Here is a 14,606-nt window from a genome sequence, read left to right on the forward strand (position 1 = left end):
GAAAAGTAAAAAAGAAAGATTGATTATACAGAGCTACTTCTTTGGCTTGCTCTTTAAGCAATGGCACCAACATGCAAATTAAGACAAAGTTAGAGAAGGGAGGGATAGCCAAACTGTAATATCTTAAAACCATGCTGCCAGCAGTTTTTCCAGTATCAGAAAAAGGTGGTGTCCATAATTAGGGTTCCATTTCCACAGGGAAACGAGTCCCTTATTAAAAAGCAACTCAGCTTCCATTATGATGCTGGGACCAATTCTGCATGTTCCTGCCTGGAAAGGCAGGCTAGGGTGCTTGCTCAAGAACAGGTCCACTGACTCAAGTAGTAAAGTGGCTACAGACTGCTCTGCCAGCAGATCTGCTTGAAGGGGAAGACTGGACTGAAATTCTTCCTTCAAGGAAGAATCTGGCAAGCAACGTTTTGTTAGTCAGTTTCACTTGCCAAGGTGTTTTTTCCCCACACTAGCTAAACAGCTGAGACCTCATAATAGTTCCTGAGCTGACAGCGCACAGAAGTAGTCAAGCATCAGACAGGATTGACTGAACAACTGACTGCCTCAAATGGGAAGAGTGACTCTCAAGAAGGGTACTCCTCAACTCTCTTCAAGTAATGTTGAGGTTACTAATCAAGACAGATGATAATATCTTAACAGAGTCTCATAGGCTGTGGGATTTCAACCACCTCTTCATACACACTTCAATCAGCCATGAGAAGACTTCCAGTAGCAGCCAGGAACAATGAAGCCACAAACTGAACTTACTAGTACTGTACATGTACACACCTCTATAGCTTAAAGGTTCTGCATTAGAGTCTTCAACATGTGCAAAACCTTTTCCATTTAAAAGATGTCCCACATCACTGCATATTAAAGAAAAACACCTCTGTTTCACACCCGTTGCACACCCCTGGGATAAAGTGTTGGACTTGGAAGAACAAAGTTAATTTTTGTGAACCATCCAGAAAGCTTGAAATGCAATAAATAAATAAATAAATAAATAAATAAACGTTTCAAACTTCCCCTCAGACACAACACGTCCTGGTTGGCAATGGAGCAGTCACTGTCTTAACCTACCTTACAGCTTGCTGTAAGGATTAAAAAAAAGAAGAAGAAGAAGTGGGGGAGCCACATACATTGCCCTGATGTTATTGGAGTGAAGGTGGAATAAATCGATGGAGGAAAAGCAAGCGATGTGAAGGGGCAGATGTGAACAGATGCAGATACATATAATTATTCATCATGTTGGTTGAAGTTTCTGCCTGAAGATAATTTCCCAATAAGCACTATGGAAGAGACAACACCAGTAACTGTTGCAACAATACACAGGCAAGGCAACTTCACCTCCAACACAACAATAAGTGCCACAAAACAACAAAAGGCCGATTGCAAAATTATGTATTTCAATGTTGTTTCAGGGCAAGGATGTGATTATATTTTTTTATTTTGTTGAAAGCGATGCTTGAAACAGAATATATATATAAAAATATTCATGCTAGATAGCAGGATCAGCTTGAATGAGGCAAGATTTCCAAAGAGCTAAACAAGCACATTCTGCGGGTCTTGTGGCTACCTTTTAAGAGCACTGTAGATGGGTTTTATTCTTACTCTGTAGGCTTGCAGTGAGCAAGGAACAAAAGATTAGACAGATTATTGTTCCAGAGAGACACTGGGATGTGCATTTAAAAAGAGAGAGAGAATCTCCTATTGGGAGAGCAAATTCAGAGCAAGTGAAAAGTGTTGAATAGTCAGCTCTCTGGGGGCAGATTTGAGTGGTTATGAACAGCAGAGGGTTCCTGTCAATACAGGCTCACTAATGGTTCACTGTCCTTGGAAGCAGTTAATCAAAGCAATTATTGTTTCCTAGAAAAAGGCAAATAACGACCCCATTCTCCAACTTCTCTTCCGCACCCTTCCATCCATCACTGAGTCCATGGCCTCGGTCAGGTCAAGGACAGGGCCAAGCTAGCTGTTCTTAGCCATACTCCTTATTCCCCCAAACCGGATATGGCCTCCTTGCCCAGGGGAGAAGAAGGAAGTAGAGCACTTTCCCCCCACCTCCTGTGTAGGTCTGCCCCATAGCTCCGTGACAGGGAGCGTCTGCTCTGCAGGTAGTTCAAACACTGGCAAGTTAAAAGCGTCAAAGTAGCAGGTGATAGGAAAAGCTTTTCTCTGCTGGAATCCCTGAAGTGCAACTGCCAGTTAGAGCAGACAGTACTGGGCTGTATAGACATCTAATCTGACCTGGTAAAAGGCAGCTCCCTATGTTCCTTAAGCGCAAAACTACAGCAAAGGCACAGTCAGGGCAGTGAATTGGGCAGAGCTGTGGCAGTCAAGCCTCATCTGCAGGAGGATCCCTTGGGCTCACCATCTTTCTCTTGTGGTACAATAGTGTGCATTGGTTTGAGAATTACTGATCTAACAAGAAAAACACAGAAGGAGAAGATGGGCAGGTAAAGAGTGTATGTGGGGGAATAATACACCAAACAATGATCAGATACAAGGATATACAGGAACACAGGGATGTCAAGATGAAACAAAATATTCACCTTCAATTTCTTAAACAAAGACAGAAAAGAAACCTGTCATAGAATCATAGAATAGTAGAGTTGGAAGGGGCCTACAAGGCCATCGAGTCCAACCCCTGCAGGAATCCACCCTAAAGCATCCCTGACAGATGGTTGTCCAGCTGGACCACTGAATAGCAACAAGAAGGCAGAAGGCCCTAGGAACTACCCAGTGGACTTTGGATGGCAGGAAATCTTGCAACAGGATCTCTCCAAGTGATTTCAAGAACAATGTAAAGGTCAAATACGAAGAAGCACTACTCCAGGTGTCCAGAGTCCAAGGCCATTCATGGCTTTAAAAGACCAGGACCAACATTATGAACTGTGCCCAGAAACAAAGTGTAGCTCCTTCATGACCAGAACGATACGGTCCCTTTGGCAGCGCCTTTCCACAACTTACCTGCTGCCTTCTGGACCATGAGCAGACAGCCCCACATACAGAACACATTGTAATAGTTCAATCCTGAAAAGCTGTTCAGGTAGATTTTGAAACAGGTACATGGATAATCCAAAGTGTTTTAGTCAAGTGATGGCCAGAAACATGGGAGTGGAGACTAAGGGCACTCAAATTTACTTCTTCCCTTTTAGCTCCAAAGTTATGATAGGAACTCCTGAGATATTTTAGAACAAATGGGATATCCAAGCTTTTTGTAAAAAAAACCGGAATCACCAGGGGAAGGTGTGGGAGATGTACAGGAAGTTCATGATGTCGTCAAAATGGCCGACCGGTCATATGCACTTCTGTGAATGGCCAGTCACAAGCATGCTATAAATCACTTGTTTATAGAAGCCCCTAGTCCCATGAAAGCATCAGTTCGGTCCCTAAAATCCAATGAAGCATTGAAGGTGGCCAGCCCAAGATATTTCTCCCAACATTTCCTTAAAATGTTTTGAACTGAGACGGCAAATGGTTTCAGCCACTGCCCGCTGCACTAGCCAGGTACACACGAAAAGGCCTACTGAGCCTCTAATTCTTGGAAATTGGGTAGAAAATGGGATTTGGCACGTGCAGCTTGTTATGCAGGAATGCTGAATCTGCTGAAATTCTTTTCTCTGCATAGCTGTAAACGGCACACGAAAGAAACCTCTGCCTTTGCATCTAATTACCTTCAGGTACATGTGATTTCTTGGCAGTTTGTAAAAGGGTTAGATATTGCATTTAACAATTCTGAATTTCTACAATTCATGGCAGGGTGATTCTGTGAAGGTGCAAAATAGGGGGGGGGGAAATCCCCTGTAATAAATCTTGAACATACTACAATTAATTGCAAACATATTTACAACTTTGGCACATTGGAATCAGGGCACGTTATACCGACAGGCTAGATGCATAGTATGGACCGATTAATTACGTATTTTGGTGGCGTCACTTAAGGATAGATAGATATATGAGACTATTTATGGTGCATGCCAGTTTTACATGTGTACAAGTCTGTTATTTGCAATTAAACGTTTTAAGAGTATGAAAATTCTCATTTAAATTATACACATTCTCCCCATAAAAATGCATTTGTATGCATCTCCACATCAAATGTGCACATTGTACAGGTTCCCCCCCTTAAAATACACATTTTTGTATTCGTTTCACCTTAATCCATGCATATTGGTATATGGGGTTTTTTTTGCCCCAAGTACTGCAATGCAAAATTTGTGCACAGTCTGAAGGATAAGTGTGTACTGATCCACACATTAGTCTGGAAAGAATGAATTCGATCAGTTCACTTAAAAATGTGGGCCAAACAAAATTCTCCCCCATCTCTAGCATCACTACTTTTGACTTCCTTCATTTGCCCAAAGAGGAGCCTCTAAATTTGTTTTGAACATTGCTATCGATGAAATCTGGGGTCAGCCTTGGGATCTACAGCACTCCTTGAGAAATGTCAATAGTAATAATAAATCTCTTTTTGCTTGTCTAGTAAATCCTTAAAACATCCAAAATTGACCTGAAAATTTCACTGCTGGCAACTGGAGTCCTCCTCTGTTCCTGTGCCCGCCCCAGATACCTAAATAGGACATCCAGTGCTGGTGAGAAGCTGATGAGGACAATACAGCACAGATTGACTAATAACTTGCATGAATGTTTATTGTGGCTCTTTAGTAGGGATGTGCAGACTGATAGATGCACACACCCCTGCTTCTCTCAAAATTGCTCACATGTTTGCCCAAGCAGGACTCTTCAAATTCACCTGGACTGTGAGGAAACTCCCCAAGCAGTTGGCAAAGTTGATTGATCTGTAAATGAGAGTTGCGAACTAAGTTCCGCCTGAAGCAATATGTCAAGGCAAATTTGGAGGCAATCTGAGAGATCTAAAGGAGAGGACTACCGGCTACTGATTTTGGTGCTGATTCCTAATAAAAGTACTGGGTGGGAGTGTTGGGATGGGGAAAAGAGGACTTTCTTACCATGAATTCCTGTTTTTTGTACCTCCTGGAGGGCCTTCCAAGACATTTGGATTGGTTCCCCACCCCCTCGACTGGTCAACCAGCCAGATCCAATTCAAACAATCCTCTCCAAGGGGAAGGGGCTACCCTGTCTTCCCAGGCTGGACTGGAAAAAAAAAACAATAGCGTGTTCAGAGGAGCGTGTTCAGAGGAGGGCAACCAGGAGGATCAGGGCTCTGGAAACAAAGCCCTATGAAGAGAGACGGAAAGAACTGGGCATGTTTAGCCTGGAGAAGAGAAGATTGAGGAGAGACACGATAGCACTCTTCAAATACTTAAAAGGTTGTCACACAGAGGAGGGCCAGGATCTCTTCTCGATCCTCCCAGAGTGCAGGACACGGAATAACGGGCTCAAGTTAAAGGAAGCCAGGTTCCAGCTGGACATCAGGAAAAACTTCCTGACTGTTAGAGCAGTACGACAATGGAACCAGTTACCTAGGGAGGTGGTGGGCTCTCCCACACTAGAGGCCTTCAAGAGGCAGCTGGACAACCATCTGTCAGGGATGCTTTAGGGTGGATTCCTGCATTGAGCAGGGGGTTGGACTCGATGGCCTTGTAGACCCCTTCCAACTCTGCTGTTCTATGATTCTATGATAATAGCCCCTCAATTTGAACTCCAAGCTAGGAAAATAATGGAATGTAACAAGGAAAACCCAAAACAAGCACAAAGTCACCAACTATTGTCTCATGAAAACAAAAATGCATTACTTAAAACAACAGGAATTTATTTATTTATTATTTATTTATTTATTACATTTTTATACCGCAAAATAGCCGAAACTCTCTGGGCGGTTCACAAAAGGAAGAAACTGACCCAAGACCCCTTATCTACCATCTCCACATGTATGATGGAGGCAGATGTCTGAAAGGAAAACATAGGTACACCAACTTTCCAGAGTAGGTGGAATGCCCTCCGGAAGATACAGAAAACAGGAACTCTTTGTAAGAAACTTGCCTTTGTCCTATACCTTCTGGAGGGCATTGCAAGACATTTGGGATACACTTGGGTGGGATAAATGGTGTACTAACTCTCTGTCCTCCTTTTACATTTCCCCCCTCTAGACGAGTCTTTAATCTCGTCTATAGAAGGCGTGCTACAAGGGACGTAGCCAGGGCTGGAGGGGCCGAAGGATTTATTGTATCCCAGCCTCTCCTCTCCTCCTCTCCCCACCCCACAGAATGCCTGTTTCCCTCCCTCCGAGGCCACATTTGTGAACTCAGGATGCAGCCAGCACAGTTCTTTCCACAGCAGCTGCAAGGGTGTGGGGAATCGGAACTCAGAGTCCCTCTCCCCAGGTCATAGCAGTGTCTATGGCCAGGGACCATAAGATTGCTCTCTAACTCTCCTGCCAAGTAACCTATGTGAAAAGAGCAAGGTCCTGTGAAAACAGCACCTTCTCCGTTGAGTTATAGTGGCCGATGATTAATAAACCTGAATGTTGGGTCCTTCAGAGAACATAAAACACTTTTTCTTGAACCGAAATTGTGAGAAAGAGTTATACATATTAATCCTCAGTGAGGTTTAGACAATAATCATCTTGAAAGCCTTACTATTTAGAATCATAGAATAGCAGAGTTGGAAGGGGCCTACAACCCCCTGCTCATTGCAGGAATCTACCTTAAAGCATACCTGACAGATGGCTGTCCAGCTGCCTCTTGAATGCCTCTAGTGTGGGAGAGCCACACTATGGGGGAAAAAACCTCTTTAGCTAGCTAAAACTTTTAAACCCTTTCCCAAGCTATCAGGATATTGTCATCCTGTTAGAAAAACTGTGAATTTCCTACCATTCTGCGCTTAAGCTGCTGCCTAAGGAGACCTAAAGAACTAGTAAAACTTTTCTTTTTCTTGGAAAAAAAATCTTTCTCTTATGTAGGGAATAGAATAAGAGACCTTGATTCTATTACAACATATTCAAATACTCTCCAAAAGGAGTATCTGCCCCCCCCCCAAAAAGGAATAAAAAATATCAACCGATCTCAGATTTGAAGATTTATTTCAGTCTGAACATTTAGTTAATCATCTCTGCTGCCAGGATGTAGGCAGACTAATCTCGTTCTCTACCATCAGGATTGGGCCCAGGCTCCCTGTGGTTTCAGATCATTCTGATTCCAGAGCTGGAGCTGGGAGAACAGTTATGCCAGAGAGCAGGAGAGGAAATTCTTCGAGCATCTCTAGGAGTCAGGGAAGAATCTTCCCAAGGGCTCGACATACAGCTGGACCACTTTCAGCCAGTATCCACCCACCCCCTGTGGAAAACCAAGGGATGCGACTTGATCAATGCAGGATAGGGATGGGCATTAAATAAAGTAACTGCGAAAATAACAACATTCCAAAGTTGGAACGGTTCAGAAATAATGCGTTCCTCAATAGATCCCATTCCAATATAATGTTTAAACTGTGTGGTTGGGTGGAGTTAGTATGTGAATGCTGCTTTTTCTTCCTCAACCTCCTTACCTGCCCAGGTAAGGTGGCACAGCTCTCAATGTCCACTCTGGTGACAGGCTCAGAAGTGTGCAGTGGTAGCTGGTGCGCGAGGGGATGCTCTTCCTAACAAAAAAAATTACTGCAGCGCCTGAGGCTGCTCCCTCTAATGAAGCCCAATCCCAGCGGGCAGAGGAGAGGAAAGGAGAAAGAAAAACTGACAATGAAATCTGAAAAATAAGAAGTCCCCAGCTGCTGAGGCCAGGATCCTCTTTTAGCCGATGCAAGGCAGGGCCGGTCTGCGAAGGCAGGGGAGACTCATCCCTGGAGAGATCTGTTTGGATTGAACCCTGCCTGTCAACTGGTGGGAGAGGCTAACCAGAAGAAAAGAGAACGGAAAAACCAAGGCCAAGACTCATGCTGATGTGGTGTCGTACGTTTCTTCTACACAGTCGCTCAAAACATTCTAAAGTGTCCCCTGCTCCATGGGGGCACTCTCTTGCCATCATTTATTTATTTTATTTTATGTATTTAATTATTACATTTTTATACCGCCCAATAGTCGAAGCTCTCTGGGCGGTTCACAAAAATTAAAACCACAATAAACAACCAACAGGTTAAAAGCACAATTACAAAATACAGTATAAAAAGCACAACCAGGATAAAACCACACAGCAAAATTGATATAAGATTCAAATACAGAGTTAAAACAGTAAGATTTAAATTTAAGTTAAAATTAAGTGTTAAAATATTGAGAGAATAAAAAGGTCTTCAGCTGGCGACAAAAGCAGTACAGTGTAGGCGCCAGGCAGACCTCTCTGGGGAGCTCGTTCCACAACCGGGGTGCCACAGCGGAGAAAGCCCTCCTCCTAGTAGCCACCTGCCTCACTTCCTTTGGCAGGGGCTCACGGAGAAGGGCTCCTGTAGATGATCTTAAGGTCCGGGCAGGAACATATGGGAGGAGGCGTTCCTTCAAATAACCCGGCCCCAAACCGTTTAGGGCTTTAAATGTCAATACCAGCACTTTGAATCGGGCCCGGACCTGGACTGGCAGCCAATGAAGCTGGAAAAGGACTGGCGTAATGTGATCTCGCTGGCCAGTCCCTGTTAGTAAACGGGCTGCCCTGTTTTGTACCAGCTGAAGCTTCCGGACCGTTTTCAAAGGCAGCCCCACGTATAACGCATTGCAGTAATCCAAGCGAGAGGTTATCAGAGCATGGATAACTGTAGCTAGGCTATCACTGTCCAGAGAAGGGCGTAGTTGGTATATCAACCTAAGCTGATAAAAGGTGCTCTTTGCCACTGAGTTCACCTGTGCCTCAAGTAACAATTCTGGATCCAAGAGCACCCCCAAATTACGGACCTGATCCTTTAGGGAGAGTGCAACCCCGTCCAGGACAGGGCAAACATCACCTCACCGGACACATGAACCACCCGCTAACAATACCTCCATCTTGTCTGGATTGAGTCTCAGTTTGTTAGCCCTCATCCAGTCCATTACCGTGCCCAGGCACTGGTTCAGAACAGTCAATGCCTCACCTGGGTTTGATGAAAAGGAAAGGCAGAGCTGGGTATCATCCGCATATTGATGACACCTCAGTCCACATCTCCGGATAACCTCCCCCAGCGGCTTCATGTATATGTTAAACAGCATAGGGGATAAGATAGAGCCCTGTGGAACCCCAGGGCTTAAAAGCCACGGCACAGAGCAATAATCCCCCAGCAACACATTCAGGAATCGGCCATCCAAGTAGGAGCGGAACCACTGCAATGCAGTACCTCCAACTCCCAGCTCAGACAACCTATCCAGAAGGATACCATGGTCGATGGTATCGAAGGCCGCTGAGAGGTCCAGGAGAACCAACAGGGTCGCACTCCCCCTGTCTCTCTCCCGACAGAGGTCATCCCACAGGGCGACCAAGGCAGTTTCCGTTCCAAAACCAGGCCTGAAACCCGATTGAAATGGATCTAGATAATCCGTTTCATTCAAGAGTGCCTGGAGTTGTCCTGCAACCACCCGCTCAAGCACCTTGCCCAGGAAAGGGATATTAGCCACCGGCCTGTAGTTGTTAACGTCCTCTGGGTCCAGATTAGGCTTCTTCAGGAGTGGTCTAATTACCGCCTCTTTTAAAGAGGCCGGCACCACTCCCTCTCTCAAGGACGCATTCACAACCTCCTGGACCCAGCCGGCGATCCCCTCCTTATTTGATGTAATGAGCCACGAGGGGCAAGGGTCAAGCACACAGGTGGTCGACCGGACTTGGCCAAGCACCTTGTCCACATCCTCGGGCCTCAATAACTGAAACTCATCCAATAAAACTGAGCCGGATGGCGCTCTGAACGCCTCTACTAGTGGAGCTGCATTAAGTGTGGTGTCCAATTCATGACGAATCTGAGCAACTTTCTCTTCAAAATGCCGTGCAAACTCGTCGCAGCGTGCTACCGAGGGTTCAACTATCTCACGCCCTGGCCCAGAGTGTAACAGGCTGCGAACCACCTGGAAAAGCTCCGCCGGACGACACTGAGAAGATGCAATGCTGGTGGAAAAGAACTGACTCTTTGCCACCCTCACCGCCACAGAGTAGGCTCGATAGTGAGCTCTAACCCGTGTTCGATCAGACCCAGCACGAGTTTTCCTCCACCTGCGTTCTAGCCGTCTCCCCTCTTGCTTCATCGCCCTCAGCTCAGGTGTATACCAAGGAGCTGACCGGGCTCTGTTCAGAGGGAGAGGACGCTTGGGCGCGATCGTGTCAGCCGCCCGAGTCATCTCTGCATTCCACAGAGCGACCTGGGCTTCGACAGGAGCACCGGCCATATCAGCAGGAAAATCCCCCAGAGCCCTCTGGAATCCATCGGAGTCCATTAGCCTCCGGGGGCGGACCATTTTAATAGGCCCCCCACCCTTGCAGAGGGGAAAGGCCGCCGAGAGTCTAAACCTCAATAGGAAGTGATCCGACCATGACAAGGGGGTAGATGTTAATTCCCCCACTTTCAGATCACCATCCTCCTGTCCAGTCGAGAAAGCCAGCTCAAGCGTGTGTCCTTTTACATGCGTTGGGCCAGTAATATGTTGAGACAGCCCCATGGTTGTCATGTCAGCCATGAAGTCCTGAGCCGCTCCGGATACAGCGGCCTCGGCATGGAAGTTGAGATCCCCCAGAACCACCATCCTGGGGGTCCTCAACACCGGGTCCAAGACAACCTCCATCAGCTCAGGCAGGGAGACTGTTGGGCAGCGGGGTGGACGGTACACCAGCAGAATCCCTAATCTGTCTCGAGTACCCAACACACAGTACAGACACTCAAGATCAGCACTCGACTGAACAGGAAGCCTAGAGAGCGAGGTTGTATTTCTATAGATCACGGCAACCCCCCCTCCCCGGCCCTTGAGTCTGTGCTGGTGCTGCACTGAGTACCCAGGAGGGCAGAGCTGGGTTAGAGCAACCCCTCCCAGTTCCCCCACCCAGGTCTCTGTGATGCATACCAGGTCAGCCCCCTCATCCACAATCAGATCATGGATGAGAAAGATTTTGTTTTGGACTGACTAAAACAAATTTCTGCTACCCTCCTCCAAGGAGGCATTGGATTTTTTTTCTCCCTCAGCAAAATGAGAACACAGGGGCCATTGTCCTTGTTCCCCGAGATGAGTAATGGATGGATGATCATTCTCCGCTCGTCCCACCTTTTCAGTCAATATCTTTTGCCCCCTGTCGTTTATGCTGCTTTGTTTCTCTCCCATCTTTTTTTCCGACTTTAGCGCTTCTCTCTGCCTTTCTTTCATGTTCCCTGCAGGTTGCTTGGTGCGACGATTCTGTAACTCTTGGCGGGTATTTCAGCTCCCTGCTCTTGAAAGCTCGCAAAAAAAAAAACCACCTGGGGCTGATCAAACACAGTTCAGCACCTGATGAGACTGGATTAGCCCTGACGGAGATGACAGATCTTGTATTTCGCTCAAGCTTCTCAAACTGGCAGTAAATTCAGTCCTCATAAAAGTCAGCAACGAATGGTGCCGAGATGAAACAAACCGAACAGGCCTGTCTGTAATTTGTGTTTCCATGGGTTCACAATATTATAGCTTTATGCTGGTTAGGCCTCATCTAGAGTATTGCGTCCAGTTCTGGGCTCCACAATTCAAGAAGGACGCAGTCAAGCTGGAGCGTGTTCAGAGGAGGGCAACCAGGATGATCAGGGGTCTGGAAACAAAGCCCTATGAAGAGAGACTGAAAGAACTGGGCACGTTTAGCCTGGAGAAGAGAAGATGGAGGAGAGACATGATAGCACTCTTCAAATACTTAAAAGGGTGTCACACAGAGGAGGGCCAGGATCTCTTCTCAATCCTCCCATAGTGCAGGACACGGAATAATGGGCTCAAGTTAAAGGAAGCCAGATTCCAGCTGGACATCAGGAAAAACTTCCTGACTGTTAGAGCAGTACGACAATGGAATCAGTTGCCTAGGGAGGTTGTGGGCTCTCCCACACTAGAGGCCTTCAAGAGGCCTCTAGTGTTCAAGAGGACAACCACCTGTCAGGTATGCTTTAGAGTGGATTCCTGCATTGAGCATGGGTTTGGACTCGATGGCCTTGTAGGCCCCTTCCAACTCTTCTATTCTATGATTCTATATAGAATGGCAGAAACTTAACTCTATTCAAAGGTGTTCATCTACACACAAATAGAGCTCAAGTGGGGAGACAGTGTAGGTGCACAGCCCTGATCTCTGAATATCTGGCTGCCCACCCTGATAAGGCAGGGTTCCCAGTCATGGGAGTTCTGTGAGCAAGTTCAGTCAGATGCACTTACAGAACCCTTTGCAGAACTTCATGCTAAATGTGCGATGATCTAGAAGACAGCTAGGGAGCACAGGGACAGACATTGTAAGGATGGGGTTTACATGTTTACCTATGTCCCCAAGCCACTTTAGGTCTCCTTGTGTGCAGGCAAATACCCGTATAGAGCTTGTGTAGAATCTGATATTGAGTGCCCAGTATTTCAGCTTTCTTTATTTATAAAGTATGCTTCTTCTTTTTTTTTTCTTTTTTTTTTTTTGAATATTTTTATTATTGAAACAACAAACACAAATCAAAATCATAAAGTATGCTTCTAGTCCTTGTGGTTGCAGGAACTGCATGGAGACTGGTAGAAAGGGTCTGAACGGAGAAGACTCCTGCACATTCAGAGAATAGGGCTTCAGTATCTTGCACTATCCCTATTGTATTGACCTATTCATTCATTTATTACATTTACATTCTCAGGGCCGGTGCCAGACTATTTTGCACCCTAGGTAAGGTGAGCTACTTGCACACACACACAGCCAAATTGCACGGAAGTCCGAACGTGTGTCCCGAGTGGAGAGCTGGGACTGGCTCACTTCGATTTCGGACTGAGCCGTCTGGAATTCACCGGGACATACTTCTGTGCGAATGCAACCCGCTATGCAGCCTGGCGTCCCGATCCCCTCCGTACGTTTACTTGGAGGAATAAGGGTTCCGAGTAAGGAGGCACAGACGGATCGGGCCGCACTGGTGCCTCCCGGTGCAACGCTTTCTCGGATGCAAGTCCCGTTGATCCACGCGCACAGGATCGGGAAGCAGGAGAGTTTGCCTTGCGAGGAGTCCACAAGTCCCTAGCTTTCCTGGGGGAAGGGAGAGGGAGTCCCGCTTGCCTGCCTGCCTGGACATCGCGGCCTGTTTGAGGAGAGAGGTGAGGCAATCCAGTGCCCTTTCCTCGGGAGTAAGGCAGAGGCTGGCTTGGGCCAGGATCGAGCTTGCCATGTGCTTTTTCTTCTTCTGGTGGCAGTGGCCTCCCAGCTCTGGGAGAGCAGCTTCCAGGCAGAAGTCCGAACGTGGAGCCCCCCACCCCAGCATCCCTGGCTTCGCTTCGGCTGGGTGGGCGCGGGGCGCCATCTCACCCACCCAGGCCCAGCTGAATCCTCGGGCCGGGCTGGGCCTGCTCACAGCCAACAACGCGTGTGAGTTCTACGTGGCACTCGGCGCCCCTCTTAGCTTGGCACTCTAGGCAGCCACCTGAGTGGCCTCTATGGTAGCACCGGCCCTGTACATTCTGCCTTTCCCCCCTCCTGATGGAACCCAAGGTGGTGTACATAATCCTCCTCCTCTCCATTTTATCCTCACAACAACAATCCTGTGAAGTAGGCTGGGCTGAGAGTCTGTGACTGACCAAAAGTCACCCAGCGAGCTTATTCCATGTCTCCATGCCTTTTCCTCCCACCACTGACCTTCCCTCTTCTAACATTCCAGTGCTCACTAAACGTTCTTTGACAATTGGAGTTGGAATTCACACTGAGTCAAAATGGTCTTGCAAAAGTACCTCCATACGTTGCAAATATAAATTACTGGGGGGGGGGGAATCAATGGAGCATTTGTTTTTTTTAATGGGTCATGGACATTTGTGCATCCATGCAGGAACACTTTTTAACTCTGGTACCCTTTAGACCTGTCCATAGCTTCATGGGAGCTATTCTGTGAGCAATTCCCAAATGGCTGGATAACGTCTACATGTGGGGGTGAGTCCCACGGTGTTGATTCTCACAGAAGAGTAGATTCCAGATGGCTGTAGGTAGGTCTCAAGGCCTCTCGTTTATAACCCTTAAACTTGATTATGTCTACAAAAGGCATTCATAATGCCTTTATTCCCTAGTCACGGTTGTTTACAGGTTTGCGGGGGGGAGTTAGAAAAGACAAATGTAGCATTTAATAGTGAAGGCAAAAGAATGCAAGATGTCCACTTGTGTATTTGCACTATTCCACTATACCACAGCACCCCTCAGAGGTTATGTAGCAGAAATTCCAGCCTCTGTACTGAAGAAGCTAGTTATATTATTGCCTCTCGGTACTGAGAGTCCCAGCCTCTGTACCAAAGAAGCTATTTATGTTATTGCCAGTCTCGGTATCGAGAGTTCTAGTCTTGGCACCGAAGAAACCAGTTATGTTATTGCTACTGAGGATGCCACCCGTGGGGACTCTAACAGTAGTGGTTAGATCTGGCTTCCATACAGTAGCCTCGGCATGAGGACTTTGTTGTTGTTGTTGTATGTCTCAAAGGCTTAAGTGACCTTGCCTTCCTAGATATCTCTTTTGCTGCAGAAGCAGCTAGAGCGCATCCAGATTTCTGGAAGATCAGAACGACACATGGATAGAGTTGGGGTCCAAAGACACAGTTGGGG

General features: G+C 46.7%; 1 protein-coding gene across 2 annotated transcripts in view; it reads right to left on the bottom strand.

Moving 5' to 3' along the window:
- Positions 1 to 14,606, bottom strand: part of ASTN1 (astrotactin 1) — a 259,496-nt gene that overhangs the window by 92,407 nt on the left and 152,483 nt on the right. The gene's annotated exons all lie outside the window — the stretch shown is intronic.

The sequence above is a fragment of the Elgaria multicarinata genome, chromosome 1 (genome assembly GCF_023053635.1).
Source record: "Elgaria multicarinata webbii isolate HBS135686 ecotype San Diego chromosome 1, rElgMul1.1.pri, whole genome shotgun sequence".
Lineage (NCBI taxonomy): Eukaryota > Metazoa > Chordata > Lepidosauria > Squamata > Anguidae > Elgaria > Elgaria multicarinata.